The sequence below is a fragment of the Engystomops pustulosus genome, chromosome 4 (genome assembly GCF_040894005.1).
Source record: "Engystomops pustulosus chromosome 4, aEngPut4.maternal, whole genome shotgun sequence".
Classification (NCBI taxonomy): Eukaryota; Metazoa; Chordata; class Amphibia; order Anura; family Leptodactylidae; genus Engystomops; species Engystomops pustulosus.
Window position 1 is genome coordinate 165,177,146 of NC_092414.1, and position 14,479 is coordinate 165,191,624.

Genomic DNA, 14,479 nt, shown 5'->3' on the forward strand with positions numbered 1-14,479 from the left:
CAGATGAGATGACGCTGAGTTATTAAAAAAATAAACGTAAAATAAAAAAGGAAATGGCAGACTGTGCCTAATTGAAATCCAACCCCTAATAAATTTTCCCACTTCGGTCTTTGCAATGGATATGTGCGTCACTAAGCGCAAAACACAGCGGTCGCAAGTCTCACTACAAATTGCTCACAATTTGCTAGTAGATGCACTGCAGCAAGTACAGCCACCAGCAGATCAACCAGAAATCAAATATATATAACGCTACTGTAGGCGTAAGTAAGCCGTTTGGATTCTCCTATGGCTATTTTCTAGCCAAGTATGAAAGCACACTACTATGCCAGATGAGATGACGCTGAGTTATTAAACAAAATAAACGTAAAATAAAAAAGGAAATGGCAGACTGTGCCTAATTGAAATCCAACCCCTAATAAATTTTCCCACTTCGGTCTTTGCAATGGATATGTGCGTCACTAAGCGCAAAACACAGCGGTCGCAAGTCTCACTACAAATTGCTCACAATTTGCTAGTAGATGCACTGCAGCAAGGACAGCCACCAGCAGATCAACCAGAAATCAAATATATATAACGCTACTGTAGGCGTAAGTAAGCCGTTTGGATTCTCCTATGGCTATTTTCTAGCCAAGTATGAAAGCACACTACTATGCCAGATGAGATGACGCTGAGTTATTAAACAAAATAAACGTAAAATAAAAAAGGAAATGGCAGACTGTGCCTAATTGAAATCCAACCCCTAATAAATTTTCCCACTTCGGTCTTTGCGATGGATATGTGCGTCACTAAGCACAAAACACAGAGGTCGCAAGTCTCACTACAAATTCCTCACAATATGGTACTAGCTGCAAATAAAAAAAAAAAGTATAACGTTATTGTAGCCCTAAGAAGGGCTGTTGGGTTCTTGGAGAATCACTCCTGCCTAACACCCTAACGCTTTCCCTGACCAGCAGCAGCTCTCTCCCTAGCGGCATCCAGACACAGAATGATCCGAGCAGCGCGGGCAGGGGCTAGTCTATTCCAGGGTCACCTGATCTGGCCAGCCAACCACTGCTATCGACGTGTAAGGGTACCACGTCATGCTGGGTGGAGTGCAGAGTCTCCTGGCTTGTGATTGGCTCTGTTTCTGGCCGCCAAAAAGCAAAACGGCGGGAGCTGCCATTTTCTCGAGCGGGCGAAGTATTCGTCCGAGCAACGAGCAGTTTCGAGTACGCTAATGCTCGACCGAGCATCAAGCTCGGGCGAGCATGTTCGCTCATCTCTAATGATAAAGCATGAAAGTCAACCCAGGGGCAATGTCTGTGTTTGCGGGGGAGACCCCTTGTGATTACTGGCTAATTTGCACCTCCATCCCAGTGAGTCAGTGAACTAGTTACTAGTGAGACAGCAGTGTGCAAGCTGTGATTGGTAAAACAAAAAGCTGATAATGACTTCTTGGCAGCTGTCAATTTTGTTAAAAAAAAAAAAACATTTGAAATACCGTATAAAAATGTGCTGAAAAACCTCACCTCGGCTTATACATAAAAAATAAAACTTACATACTCACCCTCCGGCTCCCCGATGCTCGGTGTGGCTGCTGGCAGCTACTCCCATGTCTTCTTTCATCTGTAACAGCCAACAGAGACGCGGCCATGTGCTCTGACATCCAGCACACACTGTGATCGGTGGTGTCGCTGATGATGATGTCATAGTGTGCGCCGGCCAGTAAGAGCATATGGTTGCATCTCTGCCGGCTGTTACAGCTGGGGGACCAGAGCATCGGGGAGCTGCGCCGGGCATCGGGACCACCGAAGGTGAGTATGAAAGTTTGTTTTTTTTAATGTGCTTGGCAAACTGCGGGTTGGCTGGCTACTAAAGGGGGCTGGCTGTAAACTTAAAGGGGCTGGCTGGCTACTAAAGGGGACTGGCTGTATACTTAAGGGGGCTGGCTGTATACTTAAGGGGGCTGGCTGACTGTATACTTAAGGAGGTTGGCTGGCTGTATACTTAAGGAGGTTGGCTGGCTGTATACTTAAGGGGGGCTGGCTGTACACTTAAGGAGGCTGGTTGTATACTTAAGGGGGTTGGCTGGCTATATACTACCGGGGGCTGACTATATGCTACTGGGGACTGGCTGGCTATATAATGGGAAGCTGTAACCAATGCATTTCCTACCCTTGGCTTATACTCGAGTCAATAGGTTTTCCCAGTTTTTGGTGGTAAAATTAGGGGCCACAGCTTATACTTGGCTCAGCTTATACTCAAGTATATACGGTAGGTTAAAAGTCGTTTCACAGAACTGAAGGAAATGTACATGGAGACCCCAGCTCTGTCCTTGGATGGCATCAGGAGTAAGGTGTTTATTCCAGTTTTTGGTGTAAATTATGCAAAATGTAACCAGAACTGATGAAAGTAAATTAATCTTTAGAGATGTAGTCTGGTACAATGAGATAAAATTCATAATGTGTCTGGTGTACCATAAGAGAAATGTCAAAACCACATTAAAGAAGGGGTTTTGAAGTTAGTAGACTTGCTTTTTTTTATCTAATTTTGCTTCAAAAAAAGCATAGGAAAACTTTTCAGGAAAAGTGTCAGGATTTGAGGATCTGTACCCAAATTGAGCAACCAAAAAATAGTCATGAAGCTAAATTGTGGCATTGACATATAATATATATGGTTTAGCAAAAAAATACGAGGCCGCTAAAAGATTGGCTCAAAGAAAACAATAAATGATCCCAATGACTCAGACTAGCTACAAAGTGATCTTAAGCAGTACTATCGTGTCACTTGTCAGTAAAGTACTTTCATTACAGTTAGCAGTGGAAAAGCGATCATTGTTGAAACCTGCTAATCTTATCTTATATAAGCAAGAATAAAACTCTGATATATCAACAACAAACAGTTAAAAATCCCTTTTTTCATAAAGTAGACTTAAAAGGGTTTTTCAGGAACTCTACTCCATCTCCTAATTCTTGTTTCATGTTGTTCTTTGTCACTGAAGTCTGACCCAAAAGTTCCATGACTGAAGGGAATAACTTTGGCCAACGAGTGACTTCCTTGGATCACAGGAAATCACTTACTCTAATGTTGAACCATCAATGCCAAAGACTAAAAGACCACATGCGAACTGGGATCTAGGGTAGGAAAAGTGCAATTTCTTTTCTTTTTTTCTGGAAAACCCTTTTAAAGAGGACCTTTCACCACCCCAAACATCCTAAACTGAACACACCAGCATGTAGGCACTTGCATCCTGATTCGGGACGCACTTTGAATTTTCCTCCTAGCTCCCTCCATTCCTGAGATATGAGCCCCGGGATCTGACTATTCCGAGTGCAGCATCGTCAGAGAGGAGAAGCTACAGCACAGGTGGGGGTGTGACTATGCTAAATTCCTCTGACACCATCCAATCACCGTCAGAGGGTGTCAGAGAAGAGATTCCTTTCTAAAGGGCTGAGTATGCGTCGAGCAGCGGCTGTGCGCTCCCGGCATCATCTCCTGGCTTTAGGTTGGAACACATCGTGATCTCTCGAGTGCAGTGTTCTGTGTGCTGTACACAGACACAAGCAGCTGCTCGGCACGTACTCAGCCCTTTAGAAAGGAAACTCTTCTCTGACACCCTCCGATGCTGATTGGATGGTGTCAGAGGAATTTAGCATAATCACACACCCCCACCCATGCTGCAGCTCCTCCTTTCTGATGATACAGCACTCGGAATAGACAGATCCCGGGGCTCATATCTCCAGAACAGAGGGGTCTAGGAGGAAATGCAAGTGCCTACATGCTGGTATGTTCAGTTTAGGATGTTTTGGGTAGTGAAAGGTCCTCTTTAACTATTTTTTGACCAATCAACAAATAATTATGTTGACTGGGCGTTAAGGGGTGTATGGAGAGTACTCACAGACTGAGCCCATTCTATGCACTGTAAAATACAGGCAGGGCCGGCGCCAGCACCCGGCAAACCCGGGCAAGTGCCGGGGCGCCCAGCTGCTGGTAGGGCCCACTCGTGGCCAAACCCCCGTCCCAAACAGCCTGGCCGTGCCGGGTGCTGGCGCCGTAAAGCGGCGCTCTGTGTGCTGCAGGACGCTGCGTCTCTGCATGACCGCGGTCACAGGTTCCGCTAGCGTCGCGTTCCTAATGCGATGCTAGCGCACAGGGGGCGGCCCTCGGCCCGATCACATATGCGATCGGGCCGAGGGCCGCCCCCTATGCGCTAGCGTCGCGCTATGAACGCGACGCTAGCGGAACCTGTGACCGCGGGCTGAAGCACTGTGAGGCTGCCGGAAGGAGAGGGAAGACGGAGAGGGGGAAGCTCCAGACCTGAGCAGAAGGCTGAGGTAAGTTTTATTCTTTTATTTTGAATGGTCACATTTACTAGTATAGGGGCTGTTAGTAATGAATGGGACTCGAGGAGGGGGCTGTATGTAATCCATGTGGGGAAGGGGGCTGTATATAATGTATTGGGGGCTACATATAATGTATTGGGGGTCAGGAGGGGGCTGCATATAATGTATTGGGGGTCAGGAGGGGGCTGCATATAATGTATTGGGGTTCAGGAGGGGGCTGCATATAATGTATTGCAGGTCAGGAGGGGGCTGCATATAATATATTGGGGGTCAGGATGGGGCTTCATATAATGTATTGGGGGTCAAGAGGGGGCTGCATATAATGTATTGGGGGTGAGGAGGTGGCTGCATATAATGTATTGGGGGTCAGGATGGGGCTGCATATAATGTATTGGGGGTCAGGATGGGGCTGCATATAATGTATTGGGGGTGAGGAGGTGGCTGCATATAATGTATTGGGGGTCAGGATGGGGCTGCATATAATGTATTGGGGGTCAGGATGGGGCTGCATATAATGTATTGGGGGCGAGGAGGGGGCAGGGCTGTATATAATGAATCCATGCCGTTACGCGAGTTGACTGCAAAGGGGCCCACTGAGGCTCTGTCGCCCAAGGGCCCACTGAAACCTGGAGCCGGCCCTGAATACAGGGGACAATTGACACTTACTCCAGACAACCTGGACGCTGCACGTTTGCAGCACCGCATACGTAGTGATAGCTACTCCATGATCGCTCCCCCGTGATCGTTCCCTCTCTAAGACACTCTCATAGTTGCTGCCCCATTCCCTAGAAGACATATAATAATAAAAAAATAAAATCATAAACATGTTAGGTAGCCCCACGTCCCAAAATTCCCAATAAGAATATACGATTACTATGAGCTATCCAAATGTCAAAATTCACACTTTTTTCTCCCATAAAAATTTTCATTTCATCCTGCAACCTTTTTTAAAGGAATGTGTCACCTGAACTGCCAATTCCACCATATTTGGATTTTTTCCAGCTTCCGGTATATTGCCCAGAGAATTAAATGATGCCACTAGAAAGTAAAATTTGTCCTGTAGATAACCAGCCGTCATGTAGCTTTGTGAACTGAAAAATAGAAAAAAATGGGTTGTGGAAGGAGGGGAGTGAAAATGGAATCGCAAAACCTGGTTGTGGCGCGGTGAAAGGACAGAAACATCACAATGTTACCTACAAGCAAAAGTTTACATCTAGTTATATGCAAGAATTTTAAAGAAAAGTTTGTGTATCACTTTTTTTACCACTAATATTTTTTTTTTCAAAGGTTTTCAGTATAATCACTTTGCTTTTGTTATGTATTCTCTCTGGCTACTGTATTTACAGTAGGGATCAGAATATTTGTTGCTTTAATATTTTACACTTTAGGGCAGTGAGGAATGAAGAATGTAAAAGATATTTTTATAGCCATGTTTGATTTTATTGTGGTACTAAATGGTTTCTCCAGGACCACAACTACTGTTTGAAACAAGTAAAGTGTGGAAACAATTTGTATACAAACTCCTTTGTACAAAGCGAGGCCTTCCACACAGCTCGGTGGGAGGTATATGTAAAGCTGCAGCACTTTAGAACAACAACTGTTACTTTTAATGTTAAAGTCCCAGGGAGCCCCTTTAACTGATCCAGACCTTTGCTGAAATGAATAAATTGCTGCATTTATCCAGCATTATGCGATCAGAGTTTAGTAAGATTTCAGTCCTTATTCTCTCTGAGCATCCTCTTTTGTAGTCCTAGTGTCATTCTATTTGTGTCAGATTTTCATATCCGATTTCCACAGCTCTAAGCTATGACACACGTGCGTGAAAATGTAATCGCACTGGAATGACATCCCAGCTCTTGTCCGTTTTCTTCACACACCAGTTCACTTCAATGGGTGAGTTTCACCCATGACTCGGATCATGGTTGTGCATGCTGTTTATTTTCTTATATTAGATCAATAGACAGTAAAAAGGATCTAACAGGTGCATATCACAATGGATAATCAAGGTGTCAACCAGGGGCGTCATCAGCTGAAAAGCTCCTGGCACAGGCCTAAGGCCCGTCGTGTAAAGGGAACGGAATTTGAAAGGAACTGAGGTGAGTAGTAGTGCTTACTTTCTAGATATACAGAGCACATTGAGGGGTAGCATTACTAACTTTGGGTGGCAGGCAGGGGCGTAACTTGAGGGGGTGCAGAGGCTGCGGTCGCACCTGGGCCCATAAGGTCTCACTTTCCAATATGAGAAGACTATTACTATAAACCATACATTATAGTCGGGGGGCCTGTCAGCTTCAAGTTACCCCTCTGGCAGCAAGCATTACTGTGGGGACTTTACTGTGGGGGTAAATGCTAGTGGGGCACATTACTTTGGCGGCATCAACGTGGGCATTACCATGAGCTGTGGGGGCATTACTGTGGGCTGTTGGGACATCACTATGGAGGCTGTGGGGAAATTACTATGGGATAGGGGGACATCACTGTGGGGACATTATTGTGGGGGATGTGGGGACATTACTTTGGACACATGTAGTGGGGGGGAGTACTAGCTGGGTGGCTCTATCAGTCGGCATTATTAGTAAGCGGGCTACAATCAGGGGGCATTAAGTGTAGTGGCATTGAGGGGCCATTTTTTAGTATAGAAGGGTGTTATGTAAAGTGGGGGGCCATATACTATGGGGGCATAAATGGCAGGTGCATTATAAAGGATGGGGGCGACAATGTATAGGGCAGACAGTATAAAGAGTGCGGCATGCATTAGGGGGCATCCTACAGGGGAAGGCCTATTTCACAGCATCTTATTCTAAGAAGCATTACGTGTGTAGTGCTAGTATTATCAGGAGGACTTTATGTTTATCATTATTTCAGTGTTTGCGGAATAGGTTAAGGGTTAGCAGAAGGATAACACTGTTAGTGTCCTGTGATGTAGGGAACGATGGGAAAGTGAAGAACATAAGAAATCTGTTTGGTAAATTCCACAGGGAGGACACCTGGCCGAAGAGGAGGTGACTGTGAATCTAATGGAAAAGATAAGGAAGGAGAACATCAACAGGGATTTTTCCTGTGTTTTATGTAACTGGATATGATAAGTACAGTTGATTTTGGTGCAAGGACATTTTTTTTTGGGGGGGGGGGGGGGTTTACAGGAATGGAAATTACTGAGCTACTTTTGCCCTGGATTTTTTACGAGCCTAGCAACACCCTTGGTGTAAATCACTGACGTTTAGCCATTGGTAATGATGATTATGCCCCATTGTTGCTCAAAGCACTCCTTTACTTTCTAAGGCTTCATGCCTATGATCATGTTTTAGGTCTGTGTGGTAGCAGCGAGTACAAGTGCCCACTGCTTTCTATGGACTCATGCTCAACGGCCATGGATTCCAGGGCTCCATGAATAAGCCGACCACCCAAGATACAGATGGTCCTGCCCGTCTCTGTGAATCAGGCAGTCCTTTTATTTTATAATTGGCCCATGAGCAGGCTGCAAATAGCACACCTTCATGTGTGTGTATCCTCATAGTGCCCTTGAAAAGTGAACAATGAGCTATGATTGGTTTTAGCAAAGACAGTATATTTTAGACCATAAAGTTGCAAAATTGATGACTTATGTTAAGGCGTTTTCTCACAGCTGCTGCATATTTCCCATTGTTCAACAGAATGATGATGGCAAGTATGATCAACATGACCCGCAGGCACTAGTCACATCATAACAAGCACATACTCGTCATTGAGATCACTTTACTGTATTATCTGTATTATCAGTGAATGCATGGACAATATTGTAAGCAATGAGAAGAATGGGGAGTTTTATCCTGTGAATTAGAGTAATTTGCGGAACAACCCCTTCAATGTGGCAACTCTTTGGAAATATTTTATACAATGTGATCTGTAAACAGTTTAAACATTGTGGCCATTTTAGCTTCTCTTTTCTGCTCGTGGACCTTGATTAATTGCCTTACTCCAGGCCCCCAAAACAAAAACCTTAATAATGAATAGATATTAATACATTGAGAAATGTTGCTGTCTGAGAAGAGCAGTCTCTTATTAATGAATATGACCCAGGCTGTGCTGGAAGACATATAGTTACAGCGGGGCACATTTACTTACCGGTCCTGCGCGTTCTCCCTGCTGTGTGCTGTCCGACGAGAATGAACTTTGTTGTGATTCACAAAGATCGTGCCTCCATTTCCTAGATCTGTCGCTTCCCCGCTCAGGTCCGCCAGAGATCACCTTCTTGTTCGTCACTCAGTCCAAATCTGTTGGATCGTTCGATGACCTGCCCCCCCATTTCTGTCGCATGAAAGTCGGCGCGATTGCGGCAAAATCAGATTGCGTGTGACACAATCCCTTTCAAATAGCTGTCATAGCGGCGCAAATCCTGAAAATTTCTAAAAGCAGAAGAAAGTGCGTTCCGCGGGACCCTTAGTAGATAAGAACCCGGTGTTTGTGCTGTATAGGAGTATTCATCACTCTGCTCAATAGCAGACAGTTTTTTGTATATGGTCCGGAAACTTAACCTCAGATGTCTGAAAGAAGTAAATTAGATCTATACAGAACATGACTGTTATCCATTGTGGCTTTTGATCAACCCTGAAGTACACAATTTATTAGAACACTAGACAGCATATTCAGGATGTGGTACCTCAACACCTGGGATCCCTCAGGCATTACATAACACAAGCCGGATTACATGAACTAAAGAAGAATTGTAGCTACTATGACTCCATGACCTAGGTCAAAAAGTGCAACTCAACAGTTTCCATGTTCTTTACAGAGCAAATGCAAATTGTGCACAACCTGGATGTGTTAGCAATCGTAGATGTTCCTATTTTCCATGAGTAGAATATGAGCTGTAAAACTGCAACTGCAACAGTGAAAGAAAAAAATCTGCGAAATGGACATAGTCAACATGCAATGCTAGCCTAAGGCCCCATTCACATTGGCCTATGACGACCCAGCGACGGTACCTTGCCACATGTGGGGGCACCGTACCGTACATGGTGCTATTTCATATGGAGAGGGGAGGGTTAAGCAGCGCTCACCGACCTGTGATTGCCTGGGCTACAGCCGGCCAAGAAAATGTTATTGTGAATGTAGCCTTAATGTGGATGTCATGTCCCAAGTTATATTGTTATCCCCTATCCAGCAATCTCCCATAGTATTGAATGTAGGGACCTGCTTCTTCATTCAGTTATTGAACCCCTGTATTCCCTGTAACTGTGGGGTCCGTTCTAGTGATCGATTCCTATCAGTTGGACCAATATCAATTAGATTGTTATCCCCTATCCTGTGGCGCACTGGAGAAAGGTCTATGCAGAATGGTAATAATAGGTGTTTTGACCACCACAGTTCTAAAATTAATATAAATTAAATGTAATAATGCTTTTGAGGCAAACCCCTTGGTTTTGAAGTTTACCTCAGTTTCACCCGATTTGCAGAATGAAGCTGAAGGAATAAAATCTAGATACATAGCATATGTTCTTCATGACTAAGCAAAGTAAGCAAGAACTCAAATGTGGTTTTACACTAGATTTATTTAGGGAATATTATGGGTAAAATATTCTGTGTGTATAGAATTATCATGTGCAAATAAAACTGTAGCTGTGCACATATAATAAAACGATGGGCAAAAAATAATCTCACAGCCTTCTTCCAGCTGCAATAACATCATGTTGTATCTGGGCTTCTTCTCAGATATTAACTGGAAGCAGGTGTGTGCAGCTCGCAGCCAGGCTCGGGGAGGAGAAGCGCCCATATACTTGTGGTTTAGATGGACCACATCAGCCCGGGATTCATTGGGTGAGGTGGAAGCTGTTTCATCTTGCATAATTAGAGGGGGAAGCAGCAGTTCAGGGCTAAAAGAACTAGTGGTTGGCATCCTGGACTGAAGATATAATTCATATTGGTTACTGTACTTCTTAACATAAAAGTAGGACTCCTATATAATTCTAGGCAGCAATAATTATTGTAAAATATAAACTGTTTGGGCGGTGGCACAGTGGTTAGCAATGATGGGGTCACGAGGTCAGGTGCAACCTGGAAAACATGTTTTGTGCACGCTCCCCATCTTAGGGCATATTCTCCCCAATGTCCTTGCTCCATGAACAGTGGTGTTACTAGAAGAGCTTGGGTCTCATAGCGGATTTTAACATGGGGGCCCCCTACTGCTTAAAAAAAAATATACATGTATACACTTATACGCACACATTTCTGTACTTATATGCACTTTTATACACTAATACATACAATTTATACAAACACATATAGAATATACACACGTACAGTATGTACACTTCCATAAATGTATACACACATACCATGTATACACATCAAATTTCCACACATAATGTATAGTACATACACATTATGTAATACAATACAAATAGTATATATCATATACCTATACATACAGTATACGTTCACCATATATAAACATACATACAGAATACACTCACCATATATACACATACATGCAGTATGAACACACCATTTATACACATACTGCATATACATACATGTATAAAGAGAAAAAAGAGTTCAGCTCACCACTTTTCGTAATCGTCTTATAGTTTCTGCCGATGCACGGACGTGCTGTGCGGGGTTGCATATACAAACAGTATATACACACATACTTCGTAAACATACAGCATATACACACATACTGCAGAATAGTCATGGACGCCCATCTGCTCCACTCATCTCCAGGAGTGACCAGGGGTCCCACGGAGGTTCCTGGGACCCCATTGGACCCCTCGTTCTCCTGATTATCACTGTGGATAGGGCCTAACTTGCTTGGTGGAAAAACTCCTTTAAATACTTTGTGAGACATTAGCTTGTACTACGCTATATGCTGGAAGAGACATACAACAGTTTGATAAATTTTGCCACAGATTCTACACAAACGCCAAAATGTCAAACAAGTGAAAAATTGACTCCCGGAGCACGTCTAATGATAAATCAGCTCATATATCTTGGTTTTTCATGCAGGAGACTGACATTGCATACTATCGTTATTAACATATACACCAGGGTATAAATGACTTGGTGATATCTTTCCTTTTTGTCATTCTATCATTCCGACAGAGAGTGTATATATCTCTCACATCTTGTGGAAAGAGCTAAGTAATCTATTTTTATTTAACCAATCACTCCAAATTGCACATAATAAAATGAGTTGGATGGCTTCTCCTTTAGAAACGTCTGTTGAGGGAACAGGGAATAAGATTACCAGGTTCAAAGTCAAAGCAATACAGCTATATAAATGATGGATAACACTGTGTAATGATATTAGTGTCATTGCTATAACTTTATCAATATTTATAAGCAAATAAAAATCTAGGAATACATAACCAAATACAGGTGTAATGAAGATAAAGGAAGACGGGGGCTTTATATTGATCTTTTGCTATTATAAACTAAGTAAAGTACTTATAGATATATAACGGATGTATAGATGGGGTCGGTTTTATGTCACATATGAGATGTTTATAATGCAGAAATTGGATCTGCCACATATCTGGATACTAAGGACCATATAATAACGTTATTTCCATATGTACCATTTACATACGTAACTTATATGATTATAAAATTCACTGGTATAAAGCTGCCATTAAAGAACAGCGTGGGCTTTTTATTCCTGTCAAAAAAAGAGATGAAATAACATGAGTGCAGCTTTTATGTTTCCACTTAGGCTCTTTTCTGCATTAGGAACCTCTAATGTAGATTTCTTCACATGCAAATAAAAAAAATGCACAAAATACTTGACTATTGTTTCAATAAAAGGTGGACAGATGATGAAAACCCAAATTACCTTATTATAATTCAGTAGGGTTTGTTGAGCATCATTGGTGTAATGGATTGTAAAGGATCAGGTAAGCAGCAACACAACTTTCAAGCAAGATATCAACCCATAGCATTTCCCATGCTGGAAGCACTTGGGCATCCAGGGTTTTATCACAGCTTTTACCTGTTATTCAGGTTCACATCATTTTTTTCTTTTTTCTTTGCATCAAATAGGCTGCCTGCCCATGAACATCTTTGGGCTTTAATATGTGAAAACTAAGCCTTGTGCTGGTCGGATTCCAGGGACAAAGCACAGTCCCTGCTTGCTGAGGCAACTGTAGTGCCAAATTGTAATACATATGATGCAAGGACCCCCGTCCCAAGCACAATCTGTGGAATCCAACCAGTACAGGATCTAGTAGGCAACAAAGAAATTCTTATGATAAGGTATCCTGGAAAGGATCTGCTCTTCTTTTTTTAAGGTTTTAAATATGATGCAAATGAGCCTGGGGGGCTCCAGGCTCCCTAGGTGTTAATAGAGACTGGAACCCCTCAGACTCATTTGCAGAATCCTTAAAGCCTTTTTTTTCTTAAAAAAGAGCGGATCCTGCCCGAGAAGGCACACACCAGGATGTCAGTGTACTTTGTTTAAAATCATTCATCCTGGTGGTAGATTTCCTTTAATAGTTGTCAGTCAGTGTGGTTTTATTCAATACCAATAAAATAAGTCGATTTGTCAATGGTTAGATATTTGTTCTGGGAATGTCCAGCTACATTTTCCGGCACTATGAGCCAGTCTTCTGCAGGATACATTGGAGTGCATAAAAATATGTATAATGCCAGAAGCTTTATTGTTTGCACTGCATTAATCCATTCATTATCTGAAGAGCATTAATCCAAAAGTCTGCAAAGATAATTTGTATGTAGCAAATACATAAATCAATAAGTGTATGTGGTATCACTTATCAGCTGCTTGTTCCAAGAGCTATTTGCTCTATAGATCTGTAGGTGTAGGAAATGAGTCAGCAGCTGCATAGAAGAATATAGTTTGGTAGATTATAAGAGGAAATCTCATTGAGAGTTGTGTCCCCTGGAAAAGGGATTACAAACGAGTCCAACTAGAACATGAATTATAAAGTAGAATATTGGTTATATAGTGAGACGGGACTCCATGCAGTTACTCCATTAGATGGCAATTATTTAACTAGTTTGGATCTTGGAAATGTTTCCTAGTGTGTTATTGTCCTAGACAATTGAATATCCTGTGCTTAGCCCCCTCTTCCAATGCTGCTGTCTATGCACACAGTGGCATGCATCTGGGGCATAAGTTCAACAAAATGGGGCTTATTTACTAAGGGGACAGGGATTTAGAAGGGGATTGTGGCGGCTTTCATGCAACAGAAATCTGGCCGCCGGACAATCCTACTGATTCGGACTGTGCGCGGGATTTAACTTTCAGCGGGGAGCGACACATGCAGGTTATAGGGCGCACAATGTAAGTGAATAACGGCAGATGTGGATTCTCGTCTGACACTAAATGTAGGAAGTAAATGTGCCCCAATGTTTCAAATACATGTAAAGACCTGAAATACATGGAAGTGTGAACTATGATTTACTTGGCTATTTACATTTTTCGAGGGGCTAGAAGTCACATCCAGGTACAGAAGACATATAGGAAATCTATCAACGAATATTGCCTTTATTAACCCTTCATACTGCTGTGTAGCTCTCAGGGGCATGTGTTTATTAGACGCTGTGCTGCTGTAGGTTACTTAAAAAATGAACTTTTAATTTGTTATTCAAATGAAGTGCAAGAGCTTTGAGGAAATCTGGCTAAGCACTTAGCAGCTGACATCTATTTATATGATCAGTGATCATCTAGTGATATTCCTCTAATCTTTCAGGACCCTAGTAGTGCCCCTTTGAAATATTAGTGATGACACAGCAGCTCTCTGCACACTGTCTTCTTCATGGACAGACTGTCACAGCGTTTGTGTAATATTTAATTAGTTAAACTGCCTAAAAGAAAAGATGTCTGTGATGCCCCTGGTGACCAATCAAGGAGCAGCTTTCATATTAAGAGAGAACTTTCAGAAATTAAAGCTGTGCTGTGATTGGTTGCTATGAGTAACCAGGACAGTTATTGCATGTGTTGGGCCTTGTTACCCCAGGGATGTGTGTATACCTGAAAACTGGGCAGTTCACAGGGCTTCTTCACTTGGTAAGGGGCAACTACTGGGGCACATGCATCCATAGGGGCAGTTATTGGACTGTGCGATATGTGATGTGTACAGACCCTGTATGGACACTGATTCTCAAACCAAAGAAGACACAATAAATACACAAAACGCACTTCATTGGGAATTAAAAGGCCA

The 14,479-nt window shown here is 42.7% G+C and overlaps 1 long non-coding RNA gene across 3 annotated transcripts in view; it reads left to right on the forward strand.

Annotated features, from left to right (window-relative positions):
• The first annotated feature begins 14,236 nt into the window (after positions 1-14,236).
• The window catches only part of LOC140127587 (uncharacterized), a 69,935-nt gene continuing 69,692 nt past the window's right edge, over positions 14,237-14,479 (forward strand). For all 3 annotated transcript variants that reach the window (XR_011855023.1, XR_011855022.1, XR_011855024.1), the window contains exon 1: positions 14,237-14,325. This is a non-coding gene — a long non-coding RNA (uncharacterized lncRNA). The remainder of the gene's footprint in view (positions 14,326-14,479) is intronic.